At 32.5% G+C, this 20,537-nt stretch overlaps 1 long non-coding RNA gene across 1 annotated transcript; it reads right to left on the reverse strand.

Moving 5' to 3' along the window:
• Positions 1–2,859: 2,859 nt before the first annotated feature.
• Positions 2,860–7,019, reverse strand: LOC127726084 (uncharacterized). Its single transcript, XR_007993321.1, has 3 exons — positions 6,886–7,019; positions 6,495–6,514; positions 2,860–3,255 (listed from the first exon to the last, which is right to left on the reverse strand). It is a non-coding gene; the product is annotated as an uncharacterized LOC127726084 (long non-coding RNA).
• Positions 7,020–20,537: the final 13,518 nt, after the last annotated feature.

Below are 20,537 nucleotides of genomic sequence, written 5' to 3' on the forward strand. Positions count from 1 at the left end.
TAGTTATGGCAATCATGTATTAAGTGTTAATTGACGCAAATTGAAAGAGAATTGGGTTCGAAGTCATTTGCGTTGATTCGAAGTAATGGAACTTGCATTTTAAAAGGAAATATACATTAGTTATCCTACAATAAATAATTATTAGCCTTTACATTCTACTATTTCTAAAGAAACTCATAAGTGGTAAATTAAATATTAAAAATTAATATGGTTCAAATAAACCAATAAGGGAAAATAATTACTACCAATTTACTTTCCTAATGGATTTTTCGATTCGATGACTTGAACTTGTTTTTATATGCACGTAAAAAATAGATAAATTATAGCTTATAGTTATTTGAAACAGATACATGCACAGCATCTGAATTTAAGTAAAAAACAACAAAATTGGGTTTTCCAGATATTTCCATCAATTGTTCAAATCAACAGCTTTTGTTGGTATTTTCTATCTTAAGTTTGGGGTTAAAATGAAACGTCTATTCCAAGCACTACCATTGAATGTGTTAAATTGCTAGTAATGAAATATAACCATTTGATTTACTTATCATGAAGTTAATACTGTTTAAATGTTTCAAATAAATGGAAAACTGTATAAATGATATTTTGTCGAAAACGGATTATAGCTGTATTCTATATTCTATATATAATAAAATTGAGAATGGAAATGGGGAATGTGGCAAAGAGACAACAACCCGACCATAGAACAGACAACAGCAGAAGGTCACCAACAGGTCTTCAATGCAGCGAGAAATTCCCGCACCCGGAGGCGTCCTTCAGCTGGCCCCTAAACAAATATATATACTAGTTCAGTGATAATGAACGCCATACTAAACTCCAAATTGTACACAAGAAACTAAAATTAAAAATAATACAAGACTGACAAAGGCTAGAGGCTCCTGACTTGGGACAGGCGCAAAAATGCGGCGGGGTTAAACATGTTTATGAGATCTCAACCCTCCCCCTATACCTCTAGCCAATGTAGAAAAGTAAACGCATAACAATACGCACATTAAAATTCAGTTCAAGAGAAGTCCGAGTCTGATGTCAGAAGATGTAACCAAAGAAAATAAACAAAATGACAATAATACATAAATAACAACAGACTACTAGCAGTTAACTGACATAAACTTATCATAGATACCAGAATTAACATTTTGTATCCCAGTCGCACGTTTCGTCTACCATAGACTCACCAGTGACGCTCAAATCGAAAAAGTCAAAGAGGCCAAATAAAGTACGAAGCTGAAGAGCATTGAAGACCCAAAATTCCGAAAGGTTTTGCCAAATACAGCTTGTATATTGTTGATGTCATAATGTCAGTTGATTGTTAGTTTTTGTTAACGCTTATTATTTTCATGACCAATTTCATTTCACGTTTTTTTTAAACAAACTCTACTCACTGTAATTGAACATAATTGTTAGAAAGGCAGTGCAATTTACTCTCGGTTTATTTCAACATTATGTTCATCTCTGCATGTATTAACCTCTCTTTCTCTCTTTTTTTTCTTTGGTGCACGTGGTTAGATTATTATGATGTTAAGGAGAAACAATAGCATGCAATTATTAATCATATCGAATTTATTGTCAATTTGTTTTCATCCTGAATACGTATAAAATATTTGACATTCGAAGAAAAAAAGATAAGTTATTCATTAATCTCTGTTTTTCTGTGGATTGCTTTATGTATTCAATAATGTATTTCAGAAGATAAGATTTCCAAGGAAAACAAACAACTGTCCAATTTCATGTAAAAATTGAACTGCATGTTTAGGGACAAATAACAAATCAAGAGCGGGAACCATGCTCAATCTGATCAGACAACTTGACTTTGAGACACGTGTCAAGCTGTTTATACGAGAGAAAAAACCTTACAACAAATTTCTTAATAGGTGTCCTGTTGTTTGTGCGTGATGTTTGAACACGCAGTTTGTTAGGTCAAAATAGATTTAAGATATACGTAAGAAGGTATTATCGCTCTGTTCGTTAAAGAACTCAATTAAGGGGAAATTTATGCCATGTTTCAAAGATTTAATGAGATAATTTTATCGCTTAATCTTAAATATGGACACTTTGTTTTACGCCCTATTTCATTAGTACAACTGAAGAGCTCTGTACATTGATTTTTCCTTTTGACACTTATTTGTCTGTTGGTTTTTTTCTATCACTTTTTCTCAAGTATTCGAATGTATTCACCATTGCATTTCAGATTTTTGAGTTTTAGCTTTCCTAACGAAGATAAATCAATAAATGCGCTTCGGAGAAACCAACTTTATTAAGTGTTATTTGTATTTGGTTGGAATGCTCCCGTGGAGTATTTTTGCCGGTAATCATCACATGCATGATGTTGATCGTGTTTAGATGTAAGTATTTTATTGTAGTAACTCTGCTTCAGACAAACATTATGAGACGTTATTCCAGAATTTAATTAGAAAAGTCTCGTTTTGACAAAAATATTATTATGAGTTTTAAAATTCATAGAATATTCAATACACTTCAAGAAACTGGGATTTACCTTCTTCAAGAACGCTCAAACGTAAATATACTGACGTACTCGGTAGTAAATAGTTACCAGGCTTATAATTTAATACGCCAGACGCGCTTTCGTCTACATTAGACTCATCAGTGACGCTCAGATCAAAATAGTAATAAAGCCAAACAAGTATAAAGTTGAAGAGCATTGAGGACTCAAAATTCCAAAACGTTGTGCCAAATATGGCTAAGGTAATCCAGGCCTGGGATAAGAAAATCCTTTGTATTTCGAATAATTCATACTTTTGCAAACAGTTAGTTTATAAGAAATGACCATATAATTGATATTCATGTCAACACCGAAGTGTTTAAAACTATTTAAAACAAAACACGTAAAAACATGATTTATTGACGACACAGATATCTACTTGACAAATGAATCCATTCAGTACATATAGAAATTTAGGATAATATATAACAGAAGATAAAGTATGCATGCCAATGAACAGAGGGTTTCTTATTGATGCAGATTTACTCAGTACCAGTCAGGGGAAATCGACTCTTGGCTCCCTGTGTTGTTTGAGTATCAATTTATTTCCTTATTGATGTAACATTGTTATGTGCAACTCCATTATTTTCCACGGAACGGGGTTTTGGGTGGACCCGTTCTCGCTTTCGCCGATTAGCTGCCGCTCCACACAAACACCACCAACAACAAGCTGTTGCCCCGGCTAGTGCTGCCGCTCCACAAATGGAGGCAACCACCAATGGCCATATCTCTGAATTCTGAAAAAAATACTAGTTAATCAAGTTTTTGAATTATATTAAATATCGATTTCTGAAAATATAAGTTGAAGAAATCGTTTTGTTTGTCCGTTGCCTTCAGAGCTTCTATAAGTTTATAACTGATTTACTGAGTATGCTTCCTTATATTCACCAACTATACAAGACTTAAATAGAAATGAGTTGATGACACAAGTGATATTGAAATTCTTCAAAAGTATCAGGCTTATAAATACGTTCTACAGCTGGGCGTTTGATGTGACTTATCAGAGGCACTGGAATCAAAAAGTAAAACAACAAAAATATTCAAAACGGAAAGTCCCTTTACAATTGGCAAAATCAAAAGCTCAAAAACATCAAACGAATGGAAAACAACTGTCGTATTCCTGACTTGTTGATTGTTGAAAAGTCAAATCATTCACGAAGTTCAGATGAAGAACACTTAGAACCAAAAATTCCAAAAGTTGTGCAAATAATTTCTCTTGTCATGCCTAGGATAAGAAAAATATTTTTTTAAATAATTTTGCCATCTTATACGCAGTAAATTAACAGAAAATGACTGCATTAGTATTACATTTATGTCTGAAACAACGAGTTGACTATTCATTCGGCTGGTGACATTCTTAGAGGTGGCGAAACGTCTACCAGCAGTTGTAACCATCCAGGGGTTGTAAAAAGTCATCAACGAATAACCTATTACAGAAATTATGCAAATCTTCAATTTACTAATATAAAACGTAGCAACGTGCAATATATCATCCAGTCCAAATAAACAAGATGAAAAGTGTAATTCTAGTTCCGTATATTTGCAAAGTATCTTTTTTCTTGCACAATAAAAACAAATCTGCTTCCGGTTTGTTATGCATACTAGTCTGTATATTTCGACTTGCTTTGTTATTTATTTAATTGTCTTTCATTATATTCCAGAGGACCGTAAACAGTAGGAAACAAATAAACAATAAAGTAAGGAACATCTGCAAAAATGATAGATTTGTTGTTTTACTTTATTTACGTTTCATGAAGTTTTTACGCTGTTCTTTGCATGCATCGTTTAAAATTGCTGTTTAAGAACAACGTTATAATTTTGTGCAAGAAGCGGACCCAGACCATAATTGCAAAAAGCTGTGATGCCGACTCTTGTAACCTTGCAAGATATTGTTAATTTACATTGATGGCTTTCAAGACATATGTTTTTGAGTAAGTGTTGAATGATTAGTTCAAGAAACACTTGCCGTGCGCGCTGAAATCCGGGTCGAACATTTATTTTTCTACATCTGAGTTAGTACGCTAAAGATGGACAGTATGTCCCAATGATACCATCATTCCAGTTGTCAGAGGATTGATGCTGACATATGAAAAACTATACATTTGGAATTTTATGCGACTTTCATACAAATGAGAGGTTAATCTAGCTATAAAACCAGGTTTAATCCACCATTTTCTACAAAAAGGAAATGCCTGTACCAAGTCATGAATATGACAGTTGTTTTCCATTCGTTTGATGTGTGTTTGAGCTTTTGAATTTGCCATTGTTAAGGACTTTCCGTTTGGAATTTTCCTTTGAGTTCGATATTTTTATAATTTTACTTTTTCATATTAAATTTCCAGTTGACACATTATGTAATTGTACTAAAACAATATTGAACCTCTCTAACCAATTTGATATAATCTGATTGTGAATACTCTTTGTATGCCTTTATTGGTTATAATGCTCTCACATGACCGTTAGGATATTGCCAATAGGACTTCGAACAGTGCTCCGACAAATGTAACGCATACAGTTTTTTTTTCATTTTTAGCTTCCCATTTCTAAGAAGTAACATACCATCTGCACCATCTTATGGCAGTTACATCTCAATTGATAGGCAATTCAGGCATGCTCCTATTGAATGGGTGAGCTGGTGCTAACAGCAGGGTTGTGAGGAAAAACGATTGAAATCGACATTACAAAAGTTTTTTTCCGTCATCATCTCTAATCGGTGAGCGATACGACGTGTCCGTGTCTATACTCACGGAGGACATGTTTCGCGGTCAAAATATTAAGATACAAGAAGAAACAAATATGATCGGTAAACCAACCGAGTGTCCATTCCCCTATCGTGATATTTTGACTGAGGTTGGATTTGTTTATCGGGTGATGCATGCATAGCAAGGGCCGCTTACTGTGTTTCGTTCCGTTTTGCGTTCATACGATCTCAGTTTTAATATCTTGGTCGTATATATCTAAAACGGATTTATGATTTTTATCTTCGGTAAACCACTGTTGCCTCTTTATATGTATATATATATAGGCTTTTCAAACCATATTATGGTACGAGTTAACTGATGACTAGAATCAAGAATCGCATTGAAAATACATATGTATCTCTTATTATCGAGTAAACCATACAAACAATAAAAGTAATTCATTAAATAGTATGAGCAACATTTAGGAAGAGTATATAATTCATGCTTTAGTTCATTGGATCATTATTGTTGTGATTTCCTCGGACCTCAGAATTTGTACTTACAAAGAGCAACATGACGAATGTCACTAGTGGTTTAATATTCTATATAGTTATAAGCGTACTTGTTTATTGTTTCGTCGTCTTTCTTTTTTTTTTTGCCATGACGTTGTTAGATTTCCTACGACTAGTGCATTTTGAATGTCCCTTGGTATCTTGCGCCTTTTTTGTAATATTATATAAATAACACATAGCTGAGAAGGTGATAGAGCAGATTGTTACCCCGAGAAAACATTGTCAACTGAGGCGAAGCCAAGGTTGACAATGTTTTTTCGAGGGGTAACAATCTGCTCTATCACCTTCTCAGATATGTATTATTTAATATATTATACTGAATGTTCTGTTATTACTGTCGATTAAATTTCAAATTCAAAGTAATAAACTATGACGTCTTGTACATAACAACCATCCGTATTTAATGAAGCGCACACTTGATCAAGCGTCTCCGTGAAGGGTAATAGAGTATTTACCATAGAATAGAGTAAATTAACACCCTCGTATAAGCCAATCAAAATATTGCATTTTTACGTGAAGTATAATAAATGAGTTTGTGTTCATGTAACATGAAGAGGGCACTTGCTTTAGAAATGAGCTATACAGGGTAGCGTATCATCCAGTGTTTAACCTCAGCAAACAGTTATAACTTTTTGCAATAAAGGTGAGGGTTATATTTTAATTTAATAATCATGCAAAAAATCAAAAACTTTAAATTGGATGACTACAATAATATGCACATACCTTTTGTTTTTGTTGTGGGTCTGAAATGAAAAAAATATATATATTACGTATTTTAAGTTTCCTCTCAAGAAGCTCCTTTCTCCTTAAGCACAGTCGGGTATTTTATTTCTGAATTCTTATCCTTTTTCAATAACTGTTTTAAACATTGTCGACATACATACACCAGTAATTTGTTGTAAGTGCATTAAGAATATAATAGTTGGTGTTCAAATGATGTTAACTATTACAGGAAAAGCCCTTACTTTTAAAATTGTTAGTACCTATTTTATCAAACTAGACAAACAAGAAATTAATGACCATAGATAATTGCTTTAAATGATTGCCTAGAAATTGAGTTTTAAGAAGAAAATCAATAAAATCGCCCCGTCCAATTTCCACTTTTCCTTCTTACCCCAATTGCAGTATCTTCCGGTATAATTTTGGAGACAGGAACAAGAAAATTTGTTGATATCGTTAACACATCTCCCGCCGTTTTTACATGGGTTTGATGAGCATTCATCTATTTCTGTCTCACAGTCGACACCAGTATAACCTTAAGTATCAATAAGAACATTATGTTGTGACAGGCAAATCTTAGCTGCAAAATAATACGTTCCTTTTTAACTAAACGATAATTTTGGCAAGATTTATAAATTTGCACTATTAGCACAAAAATATATAGAACGTATTGTATATATAGCTTATAATATATCAAAGGTTTCTTTGTTTCTTTGTTATTTAGAATTGTCAATAGATCGAAAACATCTTTAAAAAAAATAATGGCATGATCATATTTTTGTGTACTGATACACGTTGTTGTTTTCATTTACATGAAAATGTTTTACAAAAGAATTCTAAAAATAAAATACAATGTACATGCTTGCAATGCAATTACTAAACGAGATGTTGATGTACGTATTACATGAAGTCTTATGTTTTGTTCACTTATGTTGGAATTTAATCAATTTAACAAAGCGTCTTATGTAAAAAGGATCAACGACGTGAAGTCTGGAAGATATGACTTGAAGCAGATGTAAAATACGCTAGCATCATTACATTCATGATATAAAAAAGAAAATACCATACAAAGGGTGTCAACAAAAAATCAGAAGTATAAGAACAACAGTCCATGGCAAATAGAAAACGACGAAAAGTGAAAAAAAACAGTCCACATCACACTTAACAGAAAACTAAATATCGATCAAAACGAGCCCCGCAAAAAACTGGCGTATAATCAGATAATCCTCATTCCGACAGTGGCATTAATATTTTATTTTATGAAATAAGGAGTAATGGGATATATGTCAATAAGACAGCCTGCAAACAATTTCAGGACCAAAAGGAACATCATAAGGTCAACAGAAAGTTTTTATCAAAAATGTTAAATGTAAAGCTCTAAATCGTCCAGACAAAATGTAAAATAATTAAACAGCGAAAAACAACGATCTCTCATTAACAACACAAACAAATAAACAAACACAAACATTGAAGAATTTTCTTAAATGGGACAGACACATTTGTGATGTAACAATAATTTCCAGAATGCTCAACCTTTCTTCTTTTATTTCTCATCAATTATATTACCAAAGGTGTAAGTATAAATTCGTCATAAAATGCAGTGCACAAGAGGCGCTTATTTCAACAATACCAACAAACACAACGATAAGTGGATAATACTAAATGATAATCTATTAGATTGATTGGTTGTTGTTTTCTAAACGTCAATTAAGATACTAGAAAATGATTTAAGGTACCGAGAGCTGGCTAAATGTACTTAAAATGTCTTTTTATGAAGTAACGCCTATCCATTGTGCCCTTTATTTGAACAATTGCTGTGACGTCTTTTTATAATTATTTTCTTAATTATGCCCTTTTATCGATAAGCTTCGATAACCACGCAATTCTCTTAAACTATGCACTGACAAAAACAAGCAATAAGACGATTGAAATCATGATAAAAATATAAAAAACAAAATCCTACGCACTTGAACGAACAATTAGTTTCCTGACTTGAATTTCGGTTGAATTATTATAATTAGAAATTTAAATGTATTTTACAAAATATATATATATGTAAATTTACATTCATTAGATACAAATATGTATTTGGAAGTATACTGTTTAGAAACTGTTGAAATTCCGATTACAAATTCGAAAGTGTAATAATACCTTTAAAAATATGTGAAATAGCCAAAACAATCACAGAAAACTTTCTGTTCTATGACCAAGATCTATGTGCATTTTCAATAATGGCCGCTCTTCAACATTAAAGACTAAGATATAATTCATGACTTAAATCTATGTTTTGTAAATCTTGTTTTGCTGCTAATTTTTCTGTCCTTTTCTGTCCATCATCCATAGTTCTTGACCAAAATAAAACAAATGAGTAAAAATAGTCATTCAAGGGCAATAACTTTTACAAGAAGTAGGCTTTCAGCTGTATTGACCAATTTGTGGATCTTGTCTTACTGATCATGTTTGCTTTCACAGTTTGTCTTTATCTACTATAGTTTTTTGCATAACATATAAAAAAGGTAAAATTCATCATTTCTTTTTAAATCTATTTAAGTTTTTGTATAATATGCAAAAACTGGATAAAAAAAAGATAATTAAAGGGCAATAACTCCTACACAATATTGACTGATAATTTTGGTCATCTTAACAAATGTGTAGAAATTATCCTGTTTTTTTTGTAGGCTGGTAATAGTTTTTCTTTATCTACTGTATGTTTGGCCAAATATACAAAAAAAAATTAAAAAACGGTGTTTACTTGTCATTTAGAGGCAACAAGTTCAATAAGAATCAACCTACGATTTCGGCAATGTAAACAAATTGAAAGATCTTGTCCTGTTAAATTTAATTTAAGTTTCTCTAATTTTTTAACTATTTTCACATTTCACAACCGATTGTGAAAACATTGTTCTCCTGACCTCACTAGTGAAATATTTGTTCTCGGCAAATGATTGGTCGAAATTTAATTATGACGTCAAATTTTCTTGGTTTCTTCTGAATTTAATATTGTGACGTCATGAAAAAAGGCGACCATGCCTGAAGACGTCACAAATAAAATACTCAACTTTGCAAAGTAAGGATAAAGTCATTAGAGAAGTAGATTCAACCACTATAACTCGTGTATTACGATATTTCTCCACTCTCAACAGTTAAACTTTAATTATTTAAAAAGATCGGCAAGCATCGCACTTAAAGTTGAAAAATATCGTAACACATTTTTTACAGTGGTGGAATCTATATTTCTCTTTATCTGTTATAGTTTCCAAGATAAAAAAAATAAAAAACGCATAAAATTGGTAAAAATCGTCAATTAGGGGCAATAACTTCTAAAAAAAAAGCCGACTCACGATTTCAACAATGTTTTGATTTTTCTTATATCATGCGTTGATGAAAGGTTTTACAATCTAGAGCTTCTCTTTATCTATAAAAGTTTTCAAAATAATATTCAAAAATACAAAAAAGGGCGATAACTCCTATAAAGAGTCGGCTGACAGTTTTGGTGTAAATGATCAGTAGGTAAATCACCAGATTTATGCCTCTTTAGGTTATTCTTTAAATAGTGGTTTTTCAAAATTATAAACAAAAGTTTCATTTTCTCCTATATTCTTTTTTTAGCCATGTCGGCAATGTTGGTTAAAATGCAGGAACATTGGGCACTAGATACCCAATGATGATTGTGGCCACTTTTGGTTCCAATTGCTCCAGTAATTTAAGAGGAGAATATTTTTGTAAACGTTAGCGGAGGACAACCACGGCGGACGACAGACACCAAGTGATTAAAATAACGCAGTTTGACCCTTTAGTCAGCTAATTATATAAGCTGAAAAAGTGAAACGGAAAATCGAACTTACGTTTATTAATTTTAAACCTAACATTAACTCTTAAATTCGTCTTAACCTCGTGACTTCAAACTTAAATCTTAGATTTGATTTTTTTATAAGGTATCGGCTTTTCTTTTGCTCTTTTTTGTTTTATTAACCCTTCAACGTTTGTATTACGTTTTGGATTTTCAAAAATTATGATGGCTTCGATCTTCACTGAAGAGACATTAATTATGGAAATTTGCATCTCGTGCAGTAACATTGGTACTTTTCGTGTTATTAAAGAAAACGAAAGTATCTTTTACATATAAATTTTGCTCATCTTTCTCAATTCTGTATTCATTTCCGTTGACAATAATCTTGGATGACGAGGTCAACAAGAATGCATGCTTATTATATTGTATAAAATATAAATTGGTAGCCAAAAGGTTTAATTGATGTGTTTGATTCATTATAGAAAGAGAGTTTGATTCCCGACGGAAAATAAAATTGTTTTAGTCAAAAGTATGTATTTCAGCTTTTTCCCTTGTGAATTGAAATCAGCAAGTTAGCCAATTCAGAATTAATAAATTTGTGCACAAGGATGACTATTTTGCCTACGTAGTTCTGTATGCATGTGTATGGAAATATATACCACCTCTCATCTTTCGATTGCTGTAGTTTTTTTAGTGATACATCTTCTGATATTTCAAAATTAGAATATAGTTGCCCCAGCAGAAACTTTTCTTAAGTTAAAAGAAAAAAATAATTCAATTTTATATCAGTGGAAAAATACTCTTCATTGGTATGTTTGCTCCTTTTGCACTGGGATTATTGATATTTGATATGTCTTATCTAACTATAAAAAGTTGACGGAATAAACGTTCCAGAAATATATCTCTCTTGTTTGTGACAAGTATAATGTCATAAAGTTAAACAAACAGTCTGACACTTAGTTTTGGCTTATTGACTATGTTGCCGCAGGTAAAACGCATGAATATAAAAATAAGGAGACCATGAATATGCGGTACCATTGCCAATGAGACAACTATCCACCAAAGTTCAAAAGAAGTGGATGTAAGCCATTAGACAATAGTACGACCTTCAACAATGAGAAAATAAACCATACCGTATAGTCGGCTATAAAAGAACCCGACATGAAAAAATATGAAACAATTCAATTGAGAACAAAACAATTTACAAAAATCAAATATGACAGACATGCACAAACGAAAACCACTGAAATACATGGTCCTAACTTTATACAGGCACATGAAGAAAGGCGGGTTAAAAATGTTTGCTGGCACCATACCCTCCCCTAATCTTGGACAGTGGTGTTACAGTACAACATAAGCACAAACTGTAAAATTCAGTTGAAATGGGCTGAACACATCAGATCAATACACAGCAGAAAAACATTAAACAAAAACACAGACCGGACGTGGCAGGGAATTTATCCCTCACAACAAAAGACACAAAGAACAGATCTGAGAGTACTCGCATTTATTGAAATCTTGTTAAAAACCAATAACAACTTATAAAGAAAGCATGTATATAAGTTCAAAATATCTATCAGTACACATCCAACAACCAATGGATTTATTGTATAGACGTCATTTACAGTCAGAGAAAAACATAACCAGTTGGTGCCAAAATAAAAGTATCGACAGATTGTAGAACCGTGAATGTTCATATGTGTATAATATATATATCTAGTATGGTTTTATACATTCCCCATTTCCATTCTCAATTTTATTTTAATTTACTGATAACGAAATTAATATTTATACCAATAAACAGTGCTGAATTGGTAAGTATGTTCTTCAATTGCATTTACTCTACTTCTCGTTCAACTCGGACAGATTTAACGTTAAAGATTAGAATTCAGAGAAAATTGGCTTTGTGTAAATCTCATTTAATGTTATATGTATTAATGCAAATATTGTAAGGTATAAAAATGAATATATTTTCAGATTTTGGAATTTAATTTGTTCACCTGACATGCAAGCACAAATAAATGCCTTTCCAGTATCTACACATGTACCATTGTTCTTGCATGGAAAATCTGCACATGTCACTCCTGCATAATATAGTTCATTCGAATTAAAATCAAATCTTTTCATATAAAGTATTCTTAATTTGAAAAATAAAAGTCTTACTAAAATCAAAGATCTGAAATAAATGTAAGTTTATTGATATTTTTCAAGACGAGGAAAGTGAAACAAAAATTGTTTTTTGTATTTTTTTTTTACCAGAAACAACATACTTATCTGCGACAGAAATGAAATGTATTTAACATAACCCTTTGTTTATATTGGGGCTCAGTGTTCTTATTATTTAGTTTCCTATGTTGTTTTTTTTTTTGGTTGACTGTTTTGCCTTTTCGTGGTTTTTCTTTTAGTCATTAAGTTGTCTGTTTTCTTTAGACAAATTGTTTTAGATTGACATTGGTATCTTCCCCCTGTTTTACAGTGATAAGTAAAAAAGGATACTTACCATCTGTACAGTCTTTTGGTTTAAAGACATGTTGACATTGTTTTTTTATCGACATTGGTATCTTCCCCCTGTTTTACAGTGATAAGAAAAAGATACTTACTATCTGTACAGTCTTTTGGTTTATACCCATGTTGACATTGTATTTTTATCGACACTGGTATGTTCCCCCTGTTTTACAGTGATTAGAAAAGGATGCTTACTATCTGTACAGTCTTATGGTTTATACCCATGTTGACATTGTTTTTTTTTTATCGCCGTTGGTATCTTCCCCCTGTTTCACAGTGATAAGAAAAGGGTACTTACTATTTGTACAGACTTTTGGTTTATACCCATGTTGAAAAGAGGGACGAAAGATAACAGAGGGACAGTCAAACTCATAGATCGAAAACAAACTGACAACGCCATGGCCAAAAATAAAAAGGCAAACATACAAATAATAGTACAGATGACACAACATAGAAAACTAAAAACTAAGCAACGCGAACCCCACCAAGAACTGGGAGTGATCTCAGGTGCTCCGGAAGGGTAAGCAGATCCTGCTCCACATGTGGCACCCGTCGTGTTGCTTATGTTATTACATATCCGGTAAATAGTCTAATTCGGTAGGTCACATTCGTGAAACGGGAAGGGTATTGTAGTTACGACATAAGGAACATATCCGATATCATCTGTGAAACGGTTATTCATTTGACATTGTTTTTTATTGACATTGATGTCTTCCCCCTGTTTTACAGTGATAAGAAAAGGATAATTACTATCTGTACAGTCTTTTGGTTTATACCCATGTTGACATTGTTTTTTATCGACACTGAAATCTTCCTCTGTTTTACAGTGATAAGAACAGGATAATTACTATCTGTACAGTCTTTTGGTTTATACCCATGTTTACATTGTTTTTCTATCGACATTGGTATCTTCCCCCTGTTTTACAGTGATAAGAAAAGGATACTTACTATCTGTACAGTTGTATGGTTTATACCCATGTTGACATTGTTTTTTATCGATACTGGTATCTTCCCCCTGTTTTACAGTGATAAGAAAATGATACTTACTATCTGTACAGTCTTATGGTTTATACCCATGTTGACATTGTTTTTTATCGACATTGGTATCTTCCCCCTGTTTTACAGTGATAAGAAAAAGATACTTACTATCTGTACACTTATAGTTTATACCCATGTTGACATTGTTTTTTTATCGACACTAGTATCTTCCCCCTGTTTTACAGTGATAAGAAAAAGATACTTACTATCTGTACAGTCCTATGGTTTATACCCATGTTGACATTGGTTTGTTTTAATCGACATTGGTATCTTCCCCCTGTTTTACAGTGATAAGAAAAGGATACTTACTATCTGTACAGTCTTATAGTTTATACCCATGTTGACATTGTTTTTTTATCGACACTGGTATCTTCCCCCTGTTTACAGTGATAAGAAAAGGATACTTACTATCTGTACAGTCTTTTGGTTTTTACCCATGTTGACATTGTTTTTTATCGACACTGGTATCTTCCCCCTATTTTACAGTGATAAGTAAAAAAGGATACTTACTATCTGTACAGTCTTTTGGTTTAAAGACATGTTGACATTGTTTTGTTATCGACATTGGTATCTTCCCCCTGTTTAACAGTGATAAGTAAAAAGGAGACTTACTATCTGTACAGTCTTTTGGTTTATACCCATGTTGACATTGTTTTTTTTTTATCGACACTGGTATCTTTCCCCTGTTTTACAGTGATAAGAAAAGGACACTTACAATCTGTACAGTCTTATGGTTAATACCCATGTTGACATTGTTTTTTATCAACACTGGTATCTTCCCCCTGTTTTACATTGATATGAAAAGGATACTTACTATCTGCACAGTCTTTTGGTTTAAAGCCATGTTGACATTTACATGTTGTCCTGTGCCATAGATTGACGCATGTTCCATTGTTTTTACATACAATATGCTTTATGTCACAGTCATTAAAATCTTGAAATAAAAACGTTACATCATAATTTCTATTTTTTGTTTGTTTGTTTATACCTTATACCTTGACGTACCATTTTATGACATGATATGTCGTACAGAACTCGAAAATATATAAACAAATAAGGAGACACATAACTAAACAAAACTCGCAAAAGAAATGAAGGCACATCTGAACAGCTGAGTAACATTTGCATGTTACTTGCAGTCAGTCCTAGCTATCGCTGAAACAAAGTATTTGCTACAATCCTCCTTACATGTCGCATAATGTCACGAAGTAGAGTTTAAATAAAATCGGATATTCGTATATTCGAGGGAAAATTATGAACCGGCAGTATGCTTGACGCTTTATTGCGGACAGTTGAATGGTGTTCTTTGAAAGATTTGGCAATGGTCTTTGTCTTTCTTCGACATGGTTTTGAATCCGTTGCAGTGGCGGGTCCAGGGGTGTGTGGGGTTCCGGGGGTTGGAACCCCTCCCCCCTCCCCTTTTTTTGACGAACAATGCTTTTGAATGGGGACATGTGGTTGGAACCCCTCCTTTATCCTGGGTTGGAACCCCCTTTTAAAAATTGCTGATCCGCCTCTGCTTTTAATGTTTTATCATATAAAAATAACGAGGTGTGGTATGAATATGCTTATATTTTCGAATTAATGAGATCTTATTAGAACTTTCACTTGAATATTGCAAAAGATAGATTTAGGAAATATTCCATTTATTGTATATTGAAAATGAAACTCTAAATATGTTACAATAGCTTAGACTAGATATTTCAAGAATGCAGAAATCTAACTTTACACGCCCAAGTTACTCCCAACATCTAGCAAGTTAGTGGGTTTGCTATACGCATCAAGAATGTAGTCCCTGTCGACTTACACATGAAGCAGTTGTTTAGTAGCTACAAACTAATAATTCAAGTAATATACTTTAAAGTATTCATTTTTGCTTTTTTCAAAATCATGGATTTTCTATTAAATTCAATTCGACCCAATAGACAAAAGAATTATATCAAGACTGGAAAACGCCGATTTTCAAGTATTTTTTATTCTCCCCCTCCCAAGTAACACCTCTGCAATGCCACATTTTGTTTTATTTAGTATTTGTAAGCATTTCTTTTTCATATGATATAATGACCTTACCATTTATCAATCCGACTACACATCGAGTATCAGATGTTATTCTAAAAGTAAGAAATGACATATTCATAGAAATATGATTTTTTATCCATTGCAGCAAAAGTATTTTCAAGAGAAAAACACACAAACAGTTAATATAAGGTAAGAAAAGGTCTTTTTGAAATTGTTTGTTAAAAAAGAGAACAGAATTAGTATTTGATAGAATAGATATTACGAGGACTCTGGTTATGTCCTTTTTATTGTATTTTAGTAGACAAAAATGCACATATATCGTACTGTCAACTATTGGTCTCTATTCTAAATGGTAAAGATGTTTTCCTGAAACATGTAATGTGCTTCTCTAAAATAAGTCTCATACATATGAATTATACAAAGATGTGAGGACTAAGTCAAACTAAGGACACAAAATATTCCACATCTTTTTGTTATTTTTTTGTTTGGTTGCTGTCTCATTGACACAATCCCCGCAATTTTATTTATTATTTGTATTCAGATCAACAAGATAGCCTTCAACAATAGAAAAGTTTAAAGCTCTCCATCATCATGAACCTTGAATAAAATTACCGTACCATAAAAGATATAAAATCAAAACCAAATTACCTGAAGGACAAAACATTACGATATCAATGAAGAAACGTCTTTAAAGAACTAAAAAGCATTAACACATAATCAATAAATAATGCATTACACAATAGCAGATTTGTAAAAGTCTCTTGGCTTACCCTAAAACAGCACACAATAGCAGATTAGTAAAAGTCTGTTGCCTACCCTTAAGGCATCACACAATAGCAGATTAGTAAAATTCTATTGACTAACCCTAAGGCATCACACAATAGGAGATTAATAAAAATCTCTTGCCTAACCATAAGGCATCACACAATAGGAGATTAGTAATAGTCTCTTGCCTAACCCTAAGGCATCACACATAGCAGATTAGTAAAAGTATCTTGCTTAACCCTAAGGCATCACACAATAGCAGATTAGTAAAAGTATCTTGCTTAACCTTCAAGACATAACACAAAAGTGGATTAGTAAAATGTTCATGCCTAACCCTAAGATATAACCCGAATATAAACCATCGGTATATAAAAATTATCTAACCCCAATTCATGAACGAATATGAACGTTTGAAACGAATAATGTTCTGACATTGGATAGACGATACCGTTACTGACCGAAACAACACAGAGACTAAAAAAAGAGCGAAAATACAACACAGATATATCCAAAGAAACGTCTTTAGTAATATCATGCACTCGACAAACTATTATTTTTGGTAACAGTAAGTGCTGTGTCAGAAATGTTTATGGTAGACATTGTCAAACTGGTCAGATTGGGAAAGATTAATTGGTGGATGATATGGTTAAAGAGTGGTAAAAGTCGTTGTTCCACTAATCAGTTAACCAATGCAAGAAAAAAAATGGCTACCATATAGTTACACAAAAACAGTACTAAATCATACCGTACTAAAAAGTATAACAAAAATACCAAACTCCAATGTTAATTCCAAAAGTGGAAGACAAAATCAAACGTTATCATCCAACGGAACGAGCGAAATACAACTGTCATATTCCCGACTTGGTTCAGGCATTTTCCGAAGAAAATAGTGGGTTAAACCTAGTTTTATACCTAGCTAAACCTCCTACTTGTATCACAGTTGTTTATAGTTTAGTTATATTGACAAAATTAGGTGAGCAAAACGACATAAAGGGTAAATGTGACAATAATTGGGATCCAGCAGCCAAAACTGTGTAAACATACATTTCAGACATACAACACAACTGACTACTAAATTCAAACAAACATACAATCTAACACAGACGATAAAAAAGTTAATCGCAGTTCCTTCAAAGCAAGCTGCATTAACATTGTCTTGTCCTTCACAGATATATCGGCTGTACAAGCGGAGTCGAATTTCAGATAGAAAAAAAAAACTTTTTTCAATTCTTGTTACCAATTAGGTCGAAATTGTAATAATATATTATTCTATATGACAAACAGTTAATGATATGTATGATTAGATAATTAAGATAAGTCATACACATTAACTGTCAACGTGTAGACACAATGAATAACAAGCAAATGTATGAACACAACGAATAACAATACCATGGTTCTATAGGTTGGAGCGGAAATATAACTGACAGAAAATACTATTGTTTCTCTGTATAAAACAGCAGCTAAATGCGTAGTGAAGTGTTTTGAATTGATTGAATGAGTTAACATGCAAAAAGCACATACATGCTATAGCAATAAAAATATATATTACAAATATGACACAGTGATAAACAGCAGTGAACAACACACATGGTACACTGTTACTTAATAATTTAACATCTCACTATCCTTGTAGACGATTTTAATGTTTGAATGTTTATTAGTTATCGACCTCTTTATCATCGTCTGGATCTGTCGACATAGTCAACTACTTCAAAATTAAAATATGAATATCACTTATTTCAAACTGATACTCGCAGAATTGTATTCACGAAAATATTCTTTATAAGGTGTTTTATTTCATTTCTTTTTTTAAATGTAAATATTTCGTTCATGTGTACCAACTTGCCATCATCATGTGTTTATAGAATAATACGATACATCTGAGCAAGTAAATTCTATGGTAATTTCCTTGACAACATTCTGTGAAAGTTTCAATGATTTCTAACAAGGAGGAGTTGTGGATATAATTTTGGAATTGTCCGCTCCCCAAGATAAAGCAATGAGAATGTGTAGGATTTGCTCTGGGAAACCAGAACATTATTTCTGAATTCTTAGAACGATTCATCAAATTCTTTTTACGGGTTTAGGAGGGGAAGCGCATACGATTGTGAACTGTAGTGTGCATATATGACAAAATCCATGTCATGCCAAAAGAGGGACGAAAGATACCAGAGGGACAGTCAAACTCACAGATCGAAAACAAACTGACAATGCCAAAGTTATCCAAAAATCATTATGATGAAGAAACGAAATTGGAGGTTGAAAAGTTCATCATTTCAATAATATTCTGTGAAAGTTTCAAAAAATTCTGTTCAGGATCAGTAGCGGATAAAAAAAAAGTTTGACAGATGGAATCACGGACGGACTGCCCTTTTAATATATACCACAGATAGTGGGTGGTATGAATTTAACCAGATTTAAAACTAAGGAGTCTGGATGCTCATCTGTCAAACATATATCATATTGATTACTTAAAAAGTTGGGGGAATTATTTTTAAAAGCTTCCCTCACAATAATCAAATGGCTCTCTTCTACGAAGACTTCAAAATATTAACGACTAATGAATAAACTCGTCATATATACCAGGATTAAGCTTTTGTACGCCAGACGCGCGTTTCGTGTATAAACGACTCATCAGTGACGATCGAATCAAAAACATTAAGAAGGCAAAATAAAGTACGAAGATGAAAAGCATTAAGTTATCGTTTAAAGATCTCAGTGTATTTGTTTATCAATTTAGCTCTCTCTCTCTCTAACTTGTTCATAAAAAATCAGTATCAAAGTACACTTAACTTAATAACGTTTCATCTGATCCTTTTGATGGGTTAACAAAAGAGATTGGGTTTTTGGGCATTTTCCCTATCGTTATCAAATGGCAGAGATAACCGTGGCTTCAGTCTTAAAGGTATATCTATACTGTGATATCTTTCGTTGCTAACAGTTTCTGTATATCGTTTTTAGTTTTCAAGATTGTAGGCAAAACTGCTTATGTTAAAATATATTACTAGTATATCAGGCAATGTGTCCTATAAGAATTAAATTGATGGTTTCAGTCATTTCGGCATTTTAGTAGATCTTGTATTGCTGATCAATTTTGCTGTTTACAATCTACCTATTATAGTTTTTAAGATAATATCAAAAACTCTAAAATTGATCAAACGTTATCTATAAAGGCAATATTACAAAGTATCGTATGCTAATTGTATACATATAAAGAGTAGATACAGTAGATTATATACAATGGCTGACATTCGGAACCAATTCCAGCTTCACATTTTCTTTGTCGATTATGGTTTTCAAGATTTTAGACAATTACTGGCATTTTACCGTCATGTTCTATATTGTGCCATGGCTGTCATGTTGGCTGATTAACTAAATCAATATGAACAAACTATAAACTAGACACTCAGAGGAGCAATTTCATTTTAACTGGTTGAAAAGTTTCAATAAAAGCCTTTCGGCCAGGTGCGGTATAAAGTCACAACAAGATACGTGTACATGTGTGCTCTCAGGACTTTTTTGGCGAAAGTAAAGTGTAAATAAATATTCCGAAAACTATTGTATAATAAAATATAGAAACCTTACCCATTATGACGTTTTCCCCATACACACATTATATTATCAGCTGACTGCAAACCAGATGGATTCCAGCTTATATAAATTCTTGAAACATTATTTCTGTTTAAATCGTCTTTCAACATTTCTACCTGCATCCGTGCTGGAAGACTTGCCATAAATTCCACTGAACTAAAAAAACAAAATTTATATATAATATGTTTTGGCAGAATATTACTAACGATTTTCATTTCTTTTTTTTTTCTTTTTTCATTGTTTAACATTTTATTTCAAGATTATGACACATATCAAGCGAATCGAGACAGTCAATTAAAAAACATCAAAATATGTACCTTCTTCCTTATACGCTT

Source organism: Mytilus californianus, unplaced genomic scaffold (genome assembly GCF_021869535.1).
Source record: "Mytilus californianus isolate M0D057914Y unplaced genomic scaffold, xbMytCali1.0.p SCAF_16, whole genome shotgun sequence".
Lineage (NCBI taxonomy): Eukaryota > Metazoa > Mollusca > Bivalvia > Mytilida > Mytilidae > Mytilus > Mytilus californianus.